The sequence below is a fragment of the Protopterus annectens genome, chromosome 14.part0 (genome assembly GCF_019279795.1).
Source record: "Protopterus annectens isolate FY-2018-M chromosome 14.part0, PAN1.0, whole genome shotgun sequence".
Taxonomy (NCBI): Eukaryota; Metazoa; Chordata; order Ceratodontiformes; family Protopteridae; genus Protopterus; species Protopterus annectens.
The window spans coordinates 90,370,244-90,389,577 of NC_056748.1; positions in this window are offsets into that span (position 1 = coordinate 90,370,244).

The following is a 19,334-nucleotide window of genomic DNA, read 5'->3' on the forward strand; positions in this document are numbered from 1 at the left end:
TGGTCCTTTCAACAGCTTCCAATGTCACACAACATTTTAATAACCCTGTCTTGCAAGAACACCTTTCTTGGTGGATGGTCTCCCCTCAAGTCCTTCAGGGCAGACCATTTGTTCCTTCTCCCCCGGTCGCCACGGTGACAACGGATGCCTCCCTGATCAGGTGGGGGGGGGGCATTTTCAGGGCAGGACGGTCCAGGGCACATGGCAACCTTTCGAGTGCCACCTGCAAATAAATGTCTTGGAGATGAGAGCAGTACTTTTAGCTTTGCAAGCCCTTCAGGACTCTCTTCCCATCGGGACTATTGCAGTTCAGACGGACAATATGTCCGTAGTGTGGTACATCAACAAGCCGGGCGGAACCAAGTCCTATCCCTTATGTCGAGAGGCACTCAGACTATGGCAGTGGGTGATCTCCTCTCAGCGGTTTCTGATAGCAACGCACATCCCCGGGAAGTCCAACATCATAGCAGACAGGTTGAGCAGAGCCATTCTCATGCCACATGAGTGGTCTCTCAAACAAGCAGTAGTGGAAGAAATTTTTCAGAAATGGGGTCGACCTTGCTGCAATCTTTTTGCAACACCTCAAAACAGCAAGTGCCACAACTTCTTCACTCTCTACCCTCTTCCCAGCCACCCCCCCAGAGATGCTCTAGTCCACGATTGGCCCCGGGGACTTCTGTATGCCTTTCCCCCTTTTCCATTAATCACTCAATTGATTCAGAAAGCTACTGCCGTGAGAGCCACCATGATCCTCATTGCTTCTTACTGGCTTCGACAGATATGGTTTCCGTTCCTGCATCGTTACCTCTTGGGGCAGCCCTAGCATGTGGACCCAGTGCCAGACCTCTTGAGCCATCAGTCGGGACAGCTGCACCACTCCCTCCAATCTCTCAGCCTCACAGCTTGGTTGCTCCAATTCCAACCCTAGCCAGGCTTCCCTTTATTTCCCATTCTGTGCGTGACATACTTATAGCTTCCCTAAAGACATCTACCAGAAGGATTTATGCCAGCAAGTAGAAGCGTTTTTCCTTATGGGCAGGAGCTAGAAATATGGATCCTTTTACTGCCCCTATCCAATCAGTCCTAGACTTCCTAGCCGAACTTTTTCACTCAGGGTCTTCTTCCTCCACCATCAGAGTACAGTTAGCGGCTATTTCAAACTTTCATGTAGGCTTTTCGGACTCTAGTATCATGTCCCATAAGCTTTATAAAACCTTTCTTAAAGGTATCTTTTTGCTTAAGCCCCCAATCAGAGACCCCCCACCTCAGTGGGACTTAAATTTGGTTCTAACTTCCTTGATTCTTCCCCACTTTGAACCTGCGGCTTCCTGCTCCTTGAAATTGCTCTCTTGGAAGACTCTTTTTCTAGTCGCCATAACATCTGCGAGAAGAGTTTCAGAATTTCATGCCCTTTGCATTTGTCCACCTTATCTAGTTTTCCATAAAGACAGAGTGTCCCTCAGGACTAACCCGTCCTTTTTACCCAAGGTTTCTTCTGAGGCAAACCTAAACCAGACTATTGATCTCCCAGTTTTCTTCCCCAACTACTCCAACAGAGCGGAACAAAAGCTGCATTTTCTGGACGTTCATCGTCAGCTCCGTTACTATCTGGATAGAACCAAGCAAGCTAGGAAATCTGAACAGCTCTTCCTATCTTATGCAGCAGGGAAGAAAGGCCTTCCAGTTTCCAAAGTAACCCTTTCTAGATGGCTGGCCTCTGTGATTACTCTCATCTATGACCTCAGATGCCAAAAGCTACCGTCAAGGCCCAGGGCTCACTCAACTAGAGCATTAGCCACGTCAGTATTAACGTAACGTATTAACCCCCTTTGACTATCCTTACTGGTAGCTATAGGTCTAGGTTACTTATGAGTGAGGATGTTCTTCATTCCACATTGCTGCAGTCCTAACTATTGGATAGTCCGCTGTCCAGTCGGCCCGAATACCAAAGTATATGGCTGACGTCGGTCAGGGCGCATTAGACTGACGTCAGTACGTCAGGGTACTAATGCGCATGACCGACGTCATATCCTCAGTCTTTTTTGCCACATGGTCCGATGCAGAAGCAATTTTGCGAGTGCAGGTTGGCGTTCTGAAAATTTCTGAAGTCAGAGTTTCAGACCGAATCAAAGTTGGCTAAGTACCCCGTTGGGGAATATTTTGGTTTTTCTTGCCTCAGTATTTAACCGGATGTCAGAAAAGTGAATAACTGTATTTCTTGTGGGAAACAGATACCTCATAGGGATTACCATACTTTGTGTATACCTTGTTTAGGGCCTGAGCACGACGTTGTTGGATGCCGTTCTTGTGCTAGATTTAACAAACGCACTATTAAGAGAAGGTTAGACTGTGCCAGGTTAGTGTTTGGGAAGCGTTGTAACTATAAAATGCCATTGGATACTCCGGCCCGGCTTCGCTAAAAACGCAAGGACAAAACAGCAAAGCCTAGAGGGAAAGAACCAACAGTCCCAGACGTCGGTTCTTTAGAGGGCTCAGTGGAGCCGGAGGTTTTGCCAGGTGTTTCTTTGGAGTCTCAGGGAGAGACTTTACTGTTACAGGATGTTTCCTGTCAGGAAGTAGGCCAGGCTGAGGGGGCTTCTCAGGTGGCTGTTCTTCCCTCACTTCCTAAGGTGGTTAGGGCCTCCCCTTCTGTTCCCAAGGCTTCCTTAAGGGGCAGGCCAAGTTTTGCTTCGGTGGGGGTTTCTCCTAGTGCTTCAGGGTCTTTGCCTAAGAAACATATGCTTAAAATGGCAGAAGATTTGATTACTATGATAAGGGGTTCTATGCCCCCTCCTGATAAGAGGCCTAGGGTGGAACCTGAGCTTGAGAGTTTTGAGCAATGCTCGAGGCTTCTGAGTCTTCGGCTGAAGACTTGCAGGAGTTCCCTACTTATTCTGATTCTGATGTGGATGATTCTACTCCTTCAGCTTCTCCTCCTGAGGATTTTTCATTTTCAGAGACTTTGCATTCCATGAGGGAGCATTTTAAATGGGAAGGCCAAGATTTCTCTGATTCCAGGAAAAGGCTTAGGGAGTTCTTGTTTCTACCCCAGCATAGGCCTTTAGCTATACCTCCTGTTTTGAATGTGGTAGAAGATGTTTTGCAGAGGCTTCCTGAATCCTGATTCTTTGCCTCCTGCCCCAGTTAAACCGGATAGGTATTATAGGGTGCCTGAAGCTCATAAGTATCTTTTAAGAGTCCTAGGGCAGACCCGAAACTGTCTCTCAGGGGCCTAAAGGTGTAAAGGCCTCAGTTGTTAAAAATCCTGTCCCTCCTGATAAAGAGGCAAGGGCTTTGGATAGATGGGGAAAGAAAGTGTATACTTCTTCCACTTTAGCCATGAGGGCGTTGAATTGTCAGTTTCACATGTTAAAATATCAGAATTATCTTCTTTCACAGTTGAAATCTAAGGTGGATGCTCTGGCGGAAGGTATTGACTGTAAAGAGTTGCAGGATTTAGTTCATGTGTCTGAACAGGTGGGTAAACATTCCTTGCAATGTGGTTTTGATGCTGTGCAGGCCTCCTCCAGGGTGGCTGCCACTGGTTCTGTTCTTCAGAGGCACGCCTGGATGAGAGATCAGAACTTAGCTGAGCATGTTAAGACAAGGATTTTGGATGCTCCTTTGCAGTCTGATGTGTTGTTTGGTTCGCCTGTGGAAGCAGTTTTGAAGAAAATGGAGGACAAGGCTAAATCTATGCAAACTGTTAAAGATTTTTACAGGTGCAGCCTCCAAGTTTAGTAGAAATTGGCCTGCTAAGGGTTGGACTTTTCCTGCTTATGATTCCCAGTCTAGGGGTAGGTCTAGACGTGGTAGGGGCAGAGCTCAGGGTTCTTTAGGCCTAGGACAGGGAGTTCCCCTGCTCAGAATTCTGGGGAGGGCAGGGGTCAGTCCTTTCGTAAGCAGACCCAATGACCTGCCTTTTCAGCTGCCAGTTCATTCTCACCTGGCAGCACCGTTGGGAGGAAGGCTGTCTCTTTTCAAAGAAAATTGGGATTTAATTACCCAAGACAGATGGGTTCTGGATATCATTCACCACGGTTACAGGTTTTATTTCCATACCTTGCCTCCTTTCAAAGGCATGCCAGACATTCCTCCTCTACAAAGACAAGAGGCGCACAAGCAAATTACTCTGTTACTCCAAATAGGGGCCATTCAGCCAGTTCCTGTGCCAGAAAGAGGCCTAGGATTTTATTCTCGCCTGTTCCTAGTACCAAAGAAGGGGAACACGTGGAGACCAATTTTGGATTTATCTATCCTCAACACTTATCTGGACATTCCCAAGTTCAAAATGTTGACGTTACAACAGCTTTTACCTCTACTGGGCAAAGATCACTGGATGGTAACTTTAGATCTCAAGGAAGCTTACCTTCATGTGCCTATAAGATTAAGTTGCAGAAAGTATCTGCGTTTTTGAGCTGGAAGTTCTCATTATCAGTTCTCTGCATTGCCCTTTGGCTTATCTACTGCGCCCAGAGTATTCACAAAGGTTCTGGCTCCAGTGATAGCTTACTTCAGGCTAAAAGGGATTCAAATCTACCCTTACTTGGACGATTGCCTGATTCTGGCTCAAGAAAAGGAAGACCTTCTACAGCATCTGGAATACGTCATAGCAGTGCTAAGATGCCTAGGGTATTCTGTGAACGAAATAAAGTCCAGTCTAGTACCCTCTCAAGACATGTGCTTTCTGGGTGTGAGACTGAATACAGCAGCCCAGATGGCCTTTTTAACCCCGGACAAACAAAAGAATCTTTCCAGTTACTTCCATCAACTATCTCTTCAGTCCGGGCTGACTGCAAGGACAGTCCTTCAAGCCTTAGGGTTCATGGCATCTTGTATTCTGGTGCTTCCCAATGCCAAACTGCATATGAGGAAGCTACAATGGTATCTCAAAAATCTGTGGACACAGCACTGCCAGGATTTGGACACTGTCATTCAAATAATACCTTGCATTCAAAAGGAATTTTTGTGGTGGGCTCAGGAATGTCACCTAAACAAGGGACTCTCTGTGACCCGGCCAGAGGCAAGTCAGATTCTAACGACAGATGCCTCTGATGTTGCTTGGGGAGCTCATCTAAATGGAAAGTGGATACAAGACAAGTGGCCTGCCAGACTACAGCATCTACATATCAACATGAAAGAGATGTTAGCAGTTCAGTTTGCATTAATTGCTTTCAAGGAGTTACTTCTTCCAGGGCAGGTGTTGATTCTAACAGACAACACAACTGTCATGTGGTACATCAACAAACAAGGGGAACACATTCTTACCCATTGTGCAGACAAGCAATGATTTTATGGGAGACTGCGCTCAGTCTGCAACTAACTCTTCAGGCAAGGTTTCTGCCAGGAGCACAGAACTCCTTAGCAGATGTATTAAGCAGACAAATCATGGATCCCCACGAGTGGAAACTGGATCTTCATGTATTTCAAAAATTGACAGTGTCATGGGGAACTCCAGACATAGATCTGTTCGCTTCTCCACTAAACCACCAGCTGCCAAAGTTTTGCACCTAAAGGATTTCATCACACAGCTTGGAAAGTGGATGCTCTTTCTTTCAGTTGGAAAAATCTTCATGTGTATGCCTTTCCACCTCTGCCTCTTCTTCCAAAGGTGCTTCTAAAGGTCAGACAAGACAAGCCAAGGATGATTTTAATAGCTCCAGATTGGCCTCGCAGCACTGGTACCCATTACTGAGGAGTCTGGTAAGGAAGCCTCCATGGCCTTTACCCTTGATTCCACACCTGTTGTCTCAGAGGGACGGTCATCTGCTCAATGTCAAGCTTCACTCTCTACATCTAACAGCCTGGCATATTCTGTTTTGAAAGACAGCAGGTCTCAGCTTCCTCAACAAGTTTTAAATGTGATTATGGAAGCCAGAAGACCTAGTACAAGGAAAGTGTACGCAGACAAATGGAAGAGATTTTTGTTTTGGAGTGCAGCAAACAATTTGGAGATTACTGAGCCTAATTTGAGTGTGGCTCTTCAATATCTCACTGAGTTACTGGACAAAGGTTTGTCTTTCTCTTCCATTAAGATTCATGCTGCAGCTATTTCAGCTCACTATGATTGTGACCCACCATTGTTTTCGCATCCTTTGTTCAAGCAATTTCTTAGAGGGGCAAAGAATATAAGACCCCCACGAAGAGCTCCTACTCCTGCTTGGGATCTCAATTTTGTGTTGGAGAAACTTACTCTACAACCTTTTGAGCCTCAAGGCTACTGCTGAATTGAAATACTTGTCATGGAAGACTGCTTTTTTGTTGGCCATTACTTCTGCAAGAAGGGTTTCTGAGTTGCAGGCCCTTATGGCAGTGGAGCCTTTTTTTTTGATTTTTCATAAGGATAGGGTATCTTTACGTACTAATCCTTCCTTTATGCCTAAGGTGGTTTCTAGTGTGGCTTTAAACCAAACTATTCATTTGCCTACCTTTTATGCAGATCCCCAAAATAAAGGGGAAAAGATTTTGCACACTTTAGATGTACACAGGCTGTTGCGTTATTATTTGAGCAGGACTAAGGATTTTAGGCAGTCTCAGCAGTTGTTTGTTTCTTTTGCTTTGACTTCAAAGGGCAAGCCTGTGTCAAAACAAACTATTTCTAGGTGGATTGGGTGTTGCATTACATTTTGTTATTCCCATCATGGCAAGGAGATTCCAGCTGGGATTAGGCCTCATTCCACTAGGGCTACTGCCACTTCCACGGCATTTCTAAGGGGGGTGGCAACTAAGGATATTTTGGAGGCAGCTACTTGGAGTTCAGTGCATACTTTCTCTAAGCATTATCACCTTCCTCTCTACTCTAAGTCTAGGGCTGGTTTTGCCACAGCTATTTTGCAAGGCATGTTGTCAGTTCCTGCTTCCTTATGATTTGCCAGCCTCCCTTACCTCTGCTTTGGGATTCTACCCAATAGTTAGGACTGCAGCAATGTGGAATGAAGAACATAGTACAGTTTTGTACCTACCATAAATGTAGATGTTCGAGGATCCACATTGCTGCAGTCCAATTTACCTCCCTCCTTCCCTCTGTGTTTAGGGGTGGTTGTGTAGGTGAGGTTATATTCTGCTAATTGTGTATATATTGTATATATATTTTTGGTGCAGGTATTTTGGGAGTTTTTGTTTTTGGCCTTATCTTTTCAGGGTCTTCTGACATCTGGGGCAAGAAAAGACTGAGGATATGACGTCGGTCATGCGCATTAGTACCCTGACGTACTGACGTCAGTCTAATGCGCCCTGACCGACGTCAGCCATATACTTTGGTATTCGGGCCGACTGGACAGCGGACTACCCAATAGTTAGGACTGCAGCAATGTGGATCCTCGAACATCTACATTTATGGTAGGTACAAAACTGTACTTTTCCTCTTCTCCTTATTTTGGAGATCAGAACTGCTATGGTTTCAGCTATCAAACAAGATCTGGGTAGTTAGCGCCTAGCATTGTGGGATATAGGGTAGCCTCGAGCCGGTATAAATAGCACTCGAGCTTTAGTATAGGCCGAGTCAGAGCCGAGGGTCGGCTCCGAACCCATCCAGCAAGAAAGAAGGCGAGAAGAAGACAACTAACATGGAACGTTATGGTAGGTACATAACTTCTCATTTCACATCATTTTTCCAGATTCTCCCAACCCAAAGCAGAAAGGTTCCTGATGTCCCACCCAGTCAGAGACAAGCTACAACTCAAGAGATTCCAAAGCTACTGAACTAGAGTCATCCAAGAGGCCCCACCAGACCAAAGAAGATTTGGAACTTATTCAAGGTTCTTGTTAGTGCCAAAGAAGACATGGGATCTGAGACCAATTCTAGATCTAAGTAACCTGAACTAATTTGTGAAGAAATCAAAGTTCCCAATGGTCATAGTCCAGTTCATCCTGCCCTTTTTGCACAAAGGATGTGTTCAGTCAGTCTTCAGGATGCATACTATCACATCAGAAAGAACAGACGCTCTCGAAGATATCTGCATTTTTTAGCTGGGCCAGTCACTGTCAGTTCAGAGCCCTGCCATTTGATCATCACAGCACAGGATGTTTGCCAAGTGTAGTGTATGGCAGTTGTAGTAGCCCACCCGGGACTGCTAGGATTCTGAGGGTTTATATTAAATCAGCAAATGCCTAAAAAAGTGAATGCTGATTTATTGACCCCCATGTAAGCGAAAGCTTACAATCCCGAACACTTGGAACAGCGATTTTTTTCTCAGGGAAAAAGAAAATCACTGTTCCTCACACAAAAAAATAAAAATAAAAACTTCAAAACATTACATAAAGTGAGGGGCTTTGCCCCCCTTACCCCCTACTTAAATATACCAACTCCAAGATCGCACTACAGTGAGGAAAATGGCAAAGTAATGGAGGCAGCAAAGCAATTTCTTTCCCAGGGAAAGAAATTGCTTATATGCTGTTTCTGTATTTTGCTGTTTTGTGCTTTCAGGTTAGATCAAGACACATTTGAAGGATTCCATCTTTGATTATATAATAGGAACTCGATTCCGAGTGTTTCCATATTTAGATGACTAGCCCTTCACCACCCCAACCAGGCATCTCTTAGAACAGTCCAGGGACTAGTTGCTCGGACGGCACAGTGATGCAGTGGTTAACGTTGTCGCCTCACAGCAAGCAGTTCTCCAGTTCGATTCTCGGCTGGGGTGCCTTCTTTGCAGAGTCTGCATGTCCTCCCTGTGTTCATGTGGGTTTTCTCCTATTGCTTTGTTTTCCCACATTACAAAGACATGCATATGGAGCATTTCTCCCTGGTCCTCCACTGAAAATTGGCATCTGAAGTAGGCACTTCATTTGTCAGCAACCATTGGGATACGGATCCGATCTCGGATCCGAGCCGGCAACTTCTACCACAGCATAGATCCGAGCTCCTAGCTCCTCCCTTTACCCATAATCCCCTGCCAACCCTGACTGACCTCAGATCAAGTTTGCCCAATATAACAACTGTTACTGTGCCCCGGAAGGGGCTTATCTAAGACAGATCCTAAACAGAATCATATAGGTCAGGGGGAAGGAGGGGGGGATGGTTGCAGACAAATGAAGATACCTACTCAGATGGAACGTTATGGTGAGTACATAACTTCTCAATCTGAAGTAGGCACTTCATTTGTCAGCAGCCTTTGGGACAGAGTCCCCAGCTACCTGAATCCTGGGTGGCCGTTATGGAAGAATATTCCGGAGCACTGCAGAGCCAAAGGACGCCCTACCTCTGTTTCTGTCTCACTGAACAGGCTGAGATCACTAGGTTACCATGGCAAAATGGATTACTAATTGTATTTCTTCTGTATATACTCAGCAAAGCCTTTCACTATCAAAGCCTCCTAAGGCTCACTCAACAAGCTCCATGGCCACTTCTTCTGCCTTCTGGTCTAGAACTTCCATTGATGACATTTGCGCAGCAAGTACCTGCTCTAATGCTCATACCTTTATTACTCACTACAGAATAGATTTGACTTCTAGAAGCAGAGCTGCTTTTGGTTCGGCATTTCTCCGGAATATCCGTACATGACAGCGCTCAAGATTCACATCGCTGGGGACTGTGTACCATACATTGCGGAAGAATGAAAAGGACAGCATAAGATAATAAAGTCATGTGCTCACCTTAACTATGCATCTATGTTGTCCATTCGCATTCTTCCTGAACTCCACACCAACTTTCCCCCTTCCTGTTTTGGAGTGATCTCATGGGTATTTTGGAACCTTTAATTTCAGGTTTGAGCTATAACTTACTGTTATTTCCTGTTTCCTACTTTATCTTAGGATCTATTAAGGCAGCAATCTCGATGTGAGGTATAGTAGGCTGGCTCGGACATTACGGGTAGAGGGAGGAGCTCGAGTGTTGGATCCGTAAGTCTGTGGTATGTGTCCGAATCAGATCCGAGGTTGGATCTGTAGCCCATACGTTGAGAAAGAATGAAAATGGACAACACAGATGCATAGTTATGGTGAGTGCATAACTTTAATTTTTTAACATCAGCCAGTTAAAAAATTTGCCTGTCTTCTTCCCTGGGTTTCCTATTAAAGACAAATTTAAGTTGCAATGTCTAGTTGTTCACTTAGAATTTAATTTATATTTACATAAAACTAACATTTTAAGAAAACGTGATCATCTTTTCATTTCCTTAGCTTCAAATTGAATGGCTAAAAGAATTCTAAGGTTACCTTGTTTAGGTGGCTGTCAGGCTGCACAGTTTAATGTTACCTTTCTAGTTATAAGACTATTCCAGGTAAGCTCAAAACTCATTTAACCAGATCTATGGCTACATCTTTTGTTAACTTCAGAACTTTATCAGTGAATGACTTTTGTACTGCTACAACATGGGCTTCACTCATACTTTTACAATATGATGCAATTGGGATGCGAGTTCAAGATCCTGTTTTTCCTTCAGGACTATTATCCTTCATAGTATTTTGTCATGGCGCGACCCAACACATATAGCCGTCGACTCTGTCTCTCTTTAAAGTGCACATATTTGATCAGGTCAGATAAAAATTATGTATTTATAAAATGACAAAAGTTCATGATTCATCAGTCCACATCAACATACCCTCCCTTTCACCTCCTGCTCATAACTGCCCCCTCTGTACTGACCTAGTCAATAACACTCAAAAATTATAGGAGGGGATATGTGTATAGTTGGTGTTTTTTGGTAGACATAAGTATAATTTTCTTCCTTATCGTCTGTAGGTAATCCTGGGAAGCTCACTTTGGAGAATAGAGGGAATTGAGGTGTATTGCGGGGCTGAGGGGAGGAGTTTGAGCTTTGGGGAAAACCTGAGAATGCTGGATGAACGCTGCCTACACTAAGCAGCCGTTCTATTGACTGGATGCACATGGATCATGAAGATCTGTTGTTATTCTTAAGTATAAAACTTCTGTTTAAATGCTGTGTGCAGCCATGTTGCTTTTGGTTTTTGTTTGGTTGGGGTTGCTTGTGTTTTTTTTTCTCCTGTTGGAGAAGTCAATTTCTTTTTTGTCCAGTTTTGAGTTTTTGAGTTGATTGTCAGTGCTGCCACACGCATTGCATATTTACAAGTATTTGCACATATTCCTTGGTTGTGTGGATATGTAGCTAATATATTTAAGTACCACAAGGGTGAAGCATCTCCCAGTGTGCTTGCCTCCTGAAATGAAAAAAAAACACTTCTCCTTTTTTTTAACTTTATTGGTGTGTTTCTTTATTAGATTCTCATAACAGTGGCTCAGATTAGTAGAGTTGACTGTATAACATAAATCCATTCTCGGAACCTACAAATACAGGAATTCTGGTTTTAAAAAGTACCCTTATTTCCCAGAATTTGCTTCCCCGATGTATCAGACCAGAACAGTGTCAACTTTTTTTCAGAAATAACTTTCTTTTCCCTTTGTGGTAATCCTAGACATGCATTTGCAATATTACGTGAGTAGCAGGTCACCGTCTTCACATCTGCAGTGTACTCATTCATGAAAATGTTGCAAAACTACTGCTGTGTGCAGATTATTTTATGCTGCTTAATGTTTCAGTTTCTACCCGTGACTGTGTACTGCTATCATGATTTTAATTTTTTTGCATGTTTTGAAGACAACTTTATTAGTACAGTATCTGGTAACACAATATTGCCTTATATATATTTGTAGTCTGAACACATTTTCTGCCAGACCCTTACTCAAAGGCGAATTTTATGCATTTAGACTTTCCCGGTCATCAAAGATTACTATTAATTAATATAGATTGATGATAATTAGATAAATCAATAAATAAATAGATGCATATGTAAATAATATATCTGCTAGGTCTCACATGACAACTTCAGATGATTCCTTTTTCTCTCCTCCACACCATCTTCCTCTCTGTTACATTTATAACCCCCTTTGCATCATACCTGCTGTGTGCATATGGTACTTAAAGTCTGCTTAGCATATGCAGTGCATATAGAATACACACACGCAGCAGAATGTTAGGTCATGTACCCTTTAACCTTAGCTTTTGTAACTACATTGGACCCTGCAAGACTATAGCTGCACTTCCTCTGTTGCTACTTCTTTACACGTTATGCTGTACTTCATTTTTGGAACCTTTCTACTCGTGTTTCCATTGTATTCAGATACCACCTATCTGTATATATTCAGTTAATACATAAACCAAATTAATAGAAAGCAGGTCCTTTTTATGACTTGGTACACAAATGGACCTACTTCTGCAAAAATATTAGAAACTGAATTTAGAATCAAAGTCTAGATCATGTGAAACTTTTTCTTGAACTGCATTGTTTGTAGAAGCTAGTCTTCCACTCCACGCATTTCTGCAGGCATTGTTGTATCACAGAACCAGAGCAATAAATGATCCGATCTTGTCATTTTCATTTGTTCCTCAAGCAGTGGGTTCGGATCCCACCTTCAGACCCAATTCAGCCACTTTCTAAAGATTCTAGGATCCGCATATCGAGTTCCTTTCTTAACCACAATGCTCCTGACCACTACAACACTCCGGATCTCGTCTGCTGCTCATCAAGATGGTCAGGATTGCAACTTCTCGAGCTGCTTTAGGGTTGTGTTTATTTTCTACTTAAATCAGAATATTTTCTCCTTTCCTCTTCTATTTGACTCTCTCTCTCTCTTTCTCTCTCTCTCTCTCTCTCTCTATATATATATATATAAATATAAAAGTTTTGTACTTTAACTGTTTTCCTTTTTTCCTGTATGGCTGCTAAACCAACTGGATTCAACAAATGCACTTCCTGTGGGCATAAGATGCCCAATTCCAATGCCCACAGAGAGTGCATTTATAGCTTAGGCCCAACACATCTGGATTCTCTCTGTGCTATTTGTGTGGCCTTCAGTGCTAGAGCTATAAGCATTCTGAGGAACAAACTCATTTTAAAAGGTCTCCTCTCTGCTTCAGCTTCCTCTTCAAGAACTTCTTCGGGTGCTCAAACCTGTTACCAAAAATATAAGGAGCCCAGGGACTACCGTAAGTGCTCTCCTGCCCAGACTCCTCCACAGGTGTCTTCTTCATAACCACCAAAAAAGGTTTCAAAATTGTCGAATCTGAAGCCTTCAGATATGACACAGTCTACGGCTCTGTCTCCTTGGATCCATGTTCTCCCCAGAACCAGTGTCTCTGAGGCTGAGGTCCTCCTTCTTAAAGTAAACTCGCAAGAAGTTCTCTAAGACCACCTGAAGCAGAGGTGGATAGGATGATGAGGAAATTCCTCAGAACACAGATCCTGATGGGGGTTTTGCCATCTCCATCCTCCACCAAATCCATGAGCCACCAACCTGCTTTTCTTCCCATTGTTACTCCTTCTCCGATCCGACCACCTCTTTCTGAGTCCATGGATCCTAAGGCCCTGGGAGTCGATACATCGGATCCAACAGTTCTTCCTACTTCGACTCTGACTACTTACCTGACCTGATCGTCTCTGACTCTGTTGGAGCATGATGTCTCTCAGAGCTGATACATCTGCATCAGATCCAAGTGGTTGTCTTTAACTCTGAAGTTTTTGGTGTCATCGCTTCCCCTCAGAGCCTTGGCATTTGATAGCTCGGCTCTGACTGCCCCCTCAGAGAAAGGGATTGGTGAGACTCGGTGATTGTCTGCTCTGAAAGTCTATGCTATAGAGGGATTGTTCTTGATCTCTCTGGGTCCCTCTGCTTTCGAGGAGGTGGAGAGGGTTTTCTCCCAGACGAGAATAGTGTTGACTCTCCCATCCTTGGATCTATATCCTATTCCTTCTTTGGATCCTGTGTCTGAACCTTCACATCCTCTACCTCAGGGACAGCCAGTCCCGAACAGCTTTGAAACTGTTCCAGCTGTGGAGCTCCCTGTCTCTTCCAATACCTCCTCAGAACATCCCATTGAATATATTCCTCTTAAGAGAACATGCAAGAAGATGCACCTGGATTCCCCACAGGAATCTCTCACAGAAGACTCTGATTTTGATGAGGGGGAAGGCTCCCCTAGAGCTCCACCAGAAGATATCTCATTTGGAGACATCCTAGAGATCCTTCACCAGAAATGTGGTTGGTCTGTCCAAAACCCTTCCTAGGAGAAATCAGTGTTTCTGGAAACTGTCAGGTCTGGGCCATCTACATCCTGATTTACCCCCCCTCGGCAGATGAGCTTAAAGATCTTGTTCCCCACAGGGCATGGAAGGAACTGGACTCCTTGAAACCTATCCCAAAATGACCAGATAAAATACTTAGTGCCCCGACAGATAAACAGCACTGGATGAAAGGAGTTCCTGTAAATGTCATGGTTGTTGCAGCAGCCACGAAGAAAGAGCTTGCAGAACAGAGCTGTACTGTCCATCCCCCTGACAGGGAGTCTAGAGCTTTGGACAGATTTGGAAAGTGGGTCTATGCATCAGCGAGTTTCGCATTGCGATCACTGACTTACCTGGCACACTTCACCATATTACAGAGGGACTTAATAAAGGAACTCTGTAATTCTGCACCATGGTCCGTGTCTGTAGGGGAAAAGAAAATATTTTCTTCGAGAATGGCCTACAGTCCATCTTGAACACGTCCATGAGGTTACTGTTGCACACTGCAGAGGTTACCTCAAGGGCAGCTGGTTCAGGCATAGCCATAAAGAGACATACCTGGATGCGGTTATTTGACTTAGTGGAACCTTTCAAACATCATTCATCAGTGTTCCCTTTGATGGATCATCATTGTTTGGCCCAACAGTGAAAGAAACACTCTCCCAGAGTGAACAGGATGAGAAGACCTTGTCTGCTGTTGGAATTCGCTTTTCTACCCCACAGAGACCCTTTTCTTGAAACCAGCATGGTGGTAAGAAAATGTGGTTCAAGATGTCTCAAGGTCCTTTCTAAGAGTCACATGGAGAATTTTCCACAGAGGCAGAGAGGGAAATAATCATAATGGTAGATGCCTCCCGTGTGGCAGAGGGGGATCTGCAGAATCAAGAATCTTGAGATTCTTTCTCAGACAGACTCTTCCAGTGCTCCTGAAAGGTTGCCCGACTGTCCCTTTCTGGTGGCAGTATGGGGTGCTTATCCTTGCACCAAGATGCCTGGCTAGCCATCACATATGACCTTTGGGTGCAAAGGATCATATCCAGAGGATCCTTCATTTCCTTTTTACAACTTCCAGTAAATCCAAAGAAAATTCTCCCCGATGTTCCACCCAATCAGAGGGAGCTAGCAGCGCAAGAAATTGCAAAGTTGCTAGACAAAACAGTCATCCAGAAGGTCTCACCAGACCAAACAGGATCCGGAATTTACTCAAGGTTCTTTTTAGTGCCAAAAAAGACAGGGGACCTGAGTCCAGTTCTGGACCTAACTTATCTGAATCAATTTGTAAAGAAATAGTCACGGTCCAGTCCATTCTATCTCTTCTTCAGAAGGCTGACTGGATGTGCTCAGTCAATCTTTAAGATGCATGCTATCACATCAATATGAACAGATGCTCACAAAGGTATCTCCACTTCTGGCTGGGAGCCAGACATTACCAGTTCAGAGTCTTGCCCTTTGGTCTCACCACTGCCCCCAGAGTGTTCACCAAATGTATGGCAGTGGTAGCAGCTCATCTGAGACTGCTGGGATTCAGAGTGTTTCTTTATTTGGATGACTGGCTCCTGACTACACCAACCAGGCATCTACTAGTAAAAGTCAGAGATTACCTGCTCCACCTAGAACCTGCGCTGGGAATCACCATCAACATGCAAAAATCTCATCTGCAACCAGTCCAAGGGCTCACTTGGACACAGTCAGCTGTTTAGCTTTTCTGCCTCAGAACAAGATTCTTAAATTGAGAACACATGTCAAACAGGTCCTTTCCATTGCAATGCCCCCATCAAGGTTGTCCCTGAAAGCATTAGGTTGGATTGTTGCCACTATAACTTTGATTCCCACAGCTCATTTACACATGAGAATTCTTCATTGGACTCTAGCAGTGCAATGGTCCTTTCATCATTATTCATTGAGCCATCCCATTAAATTGTCTCAAGTGTGCAGAAATTCTCTTCTTTGGTGGGTCCACACTGAATAAATCGAGTGAGGGTGTCCATTTATCCTTCCTCCCTGAGCGCCACATTGACCACAGATGCCTCCCAGTTGGGGTGGGTGGGCATTTCTTGGGATGAATGGTCCAAGGCACATAGTCGATACAAGAGACTGATCTGCATATCAACATCCTAGGGATGAGAGTGGTGCTGCTAGTGTTGCAGACCTTTCAGAGCTTTCTCCCTCTAGGGACTATTACAGTACAAACAGACAACATGTCAGTAATCTGGTACATCAACAAACAGGGGGGAAACAGATTTTATCCCCTTTGTCGAGAAGCAATGAGGGTTTGGCAATGGTCAATTTCTTCCAACTGCTTCCTAGTAGCAATGCTCATACCGGGGAAGTCCAACATTCTAGCAGACAGGATCAACACGGCCATCCTCATGCCTGACAAGTGGTCTCTCATACAATCAGTGGCAACCATGATCTTCCACAAGTGGACAAGTGGGGTCAGCCTTGCTGCAACCTGTTTGCATCCCCCTCCAACAACAAATGCAGCAGGTTCTTTGTCCTGATCTCTCCTCAGGGACAGTCACCGAGGGATGCTGTAGTTCAGGTTTGGCCCTCCGGTCTCCTTTATGCTTATTCTCCTTTACCTCTCATCCCCAAATTTCTTCAGAAAGCACTACAGTTGAAGAGCAGAGTGATCCTCATTGCTCCCTTTTGGCCTCAATGGGTATGGTTTCCCTTCGTTTGATCTCATTTAATACATCGTCCTTGGAAGCTGGATCCCAGTCAAGACCTCCAATCTCATCCATCAGGACAGATTCACCCAGATCTTGTAGGACTCAAACTGACCACGTGGTTTCTCCAATTCTGATGGTGGCTACACATTCCAATTCGGAAAATCTTTGTATCTTATCATAAAGCTTCTACTAGAAAAATCTACAAAAGTAAATGGAAAAGATTCACTATTTGGGCTCACCTGAAAAAATTAGATCCCTTCACTGCTCCAATCCCAGCAGTACTGGACTTCCTTGCTTCAGTTTTCCAGGACAGAGCAAGTTTCTCTACTATTAAAGTAAAATTGGCAGCCATCTCCAACTACCATATAGGGGATAATTCTTCCTCTTTTGCATCATCTGAATTTTGTAAAGCATTTCTTAGGGGTACCTTCTTACTTAGACCTCCAGTAAAGGTCTCCACTCCACCTTAGGATCCCACCATGGTTTTACAAGCCTTAGTACATTCCCCTTTTGAGCCATCAGCTAAGATGGATCTCAAATTTTTTTCTTGGAAAACTATATTTTGGGTAGCTATGACCTCTGCAAGATGAGTATGGGAACTACAAGCACTATCTTCTTGACAACCATATTTGATTTTTCACAAAGATAGAGCTACCTTATGCACAAATCCTACTTTTTTACCAAAAGTTGCCTCTAAAAATAATATCAGTCAGGTCATCAATTTACCATTTTTCTTTCCTAAATTTGAAAATAAAGGAGAATATACCCTTCATCTTCTTGATGTACATAGACAATTGTGGTTTTTACCCGGACAGAACAAAAGCATTCAGAATATCTGAACAACTATTTGTTTTCTTTTCTAAAATAAGAATGAGAAGGCCAGTTTCTAAGACTACCCTGGTGAAATGAATAACAGATTGCTTTTCCGACATCTACTCTTTGAAAGGTATTGCATTACCTAGAAAACTGAAGGCACATTCAAGCAGGTCAATGTCTACTTCAGCAGCTTTTTGGTCAATAGCCTCTATTGATGATATTTGTGCAGCTGCCTCTTGGTCAAATACTCATACCTTTATTGCGCATTACAAATTATTTATTTATTTATTTTACATTTGTTTACTGGGAAAGTCCGACTGGATATATGTCCATTTCAGCGGAGGCCCGGGGAGAAAAGCTCCAGAAAGCAGAAAACAAATACATTAGGAACAGTAGAAACATTTAGAGATAAGTATAATATGCAGTTTTTAGTAGGGTTACAAACAGATAAAACTAGGAACAATAGAAACATTTAGAGATAAGTAGAATATGCAGTTTTCAGTAGGGTTACAAACAGATACAACTAGGAATAAAAGAAACATTTAGAGATAAGTATAATATGCAGTTTTCAGTAGGGTTACAAACAGATACAACTAGGAACAATAGAAACATTTAGAGATAAGTATAATATGCAGTTTTCAGTAGGATTACAAACATAGATAAAACTAGGAACAATAGAAACATTTAGAGAAAAGTATAATATGTAGTTTTCAGTAGGGTTACCAACAGATACAACTAGGAACAATAGAAACATTTAGAGATAAGTATAATATGCAGTTTTCAGTAGGATTACAAACATAGATAAAACTAGGAACAATAGAAACATTTAGAGAAAAGTATAATATGTAGTTTTCAGTAGGGTTACCAACAGATACAACTAGGAACAATAGAAACATTTAGAGATAAGTATAATATGCAGTTTTCAGTAGGGTTACAAACAGATACAACTAGGAACAATAGAAACATTTAGAGATAAGTATAATATGCAGTTTTCAGTAGGATTACAAACAGATACAACTAGGAACAATAGAAACATTTAGAGATAAGTATAATATGCAGTTTTCAGTAGGGTGACAAACAGATACAACTAGGAACAATAGAAACATTTAGAGATAAGTATAATATGCAGTTTTCAGTAGGGTTACAAACAGATAAAACTAGGAACAATAGAAACATTTAGAGGTAAGTATAATATGCAGTTTTCAGTAGGGTGACAAACAGATACAACTAGGAACAATAGAAACATTTAGAGATAAGTATAATATGCAGTTTTCAGTAGGGTTACAAACATAGATAAAACTAGGAACAATAGAAACATTTAGAGATAAGTATAATATGCAGTTTTCAGTAGAGTTACAAACAGATACAACTAGGAACAATAGAAACATTTAGAGATAAGTATAATATGCAGTTTTCAGTAGGGTTACAAACAGATACAACTAGGAACAATAGAAACATTTAGAGATAAGTATAATATGCAGTTTTCAGTAGGATGACAAACAGATACAACTAAGAACAATAGAAACATTTAGAGATAAGTGTAATATGCAGTTTTCAGTAGGGTTACAAACAGATACAACTAGGAACAATAGAAACATTTAGAGATAAGTATAAGATGACAAACAGATACAACTAGGAACAATAGAAACATTTAGAGATAAGTATAATATGCAGTTTTCAGTAGGATTACAAACAGATAAAACTAGGAAAAATAGAAACATTTAGAGATAAGTATAATATGCAGTTTTCAGTAGGGTTACTAACAGATACAACTAGGAACCATAGAAACATTTAGAGATAAGTATAATATGCAGTTTTCAGTACGGT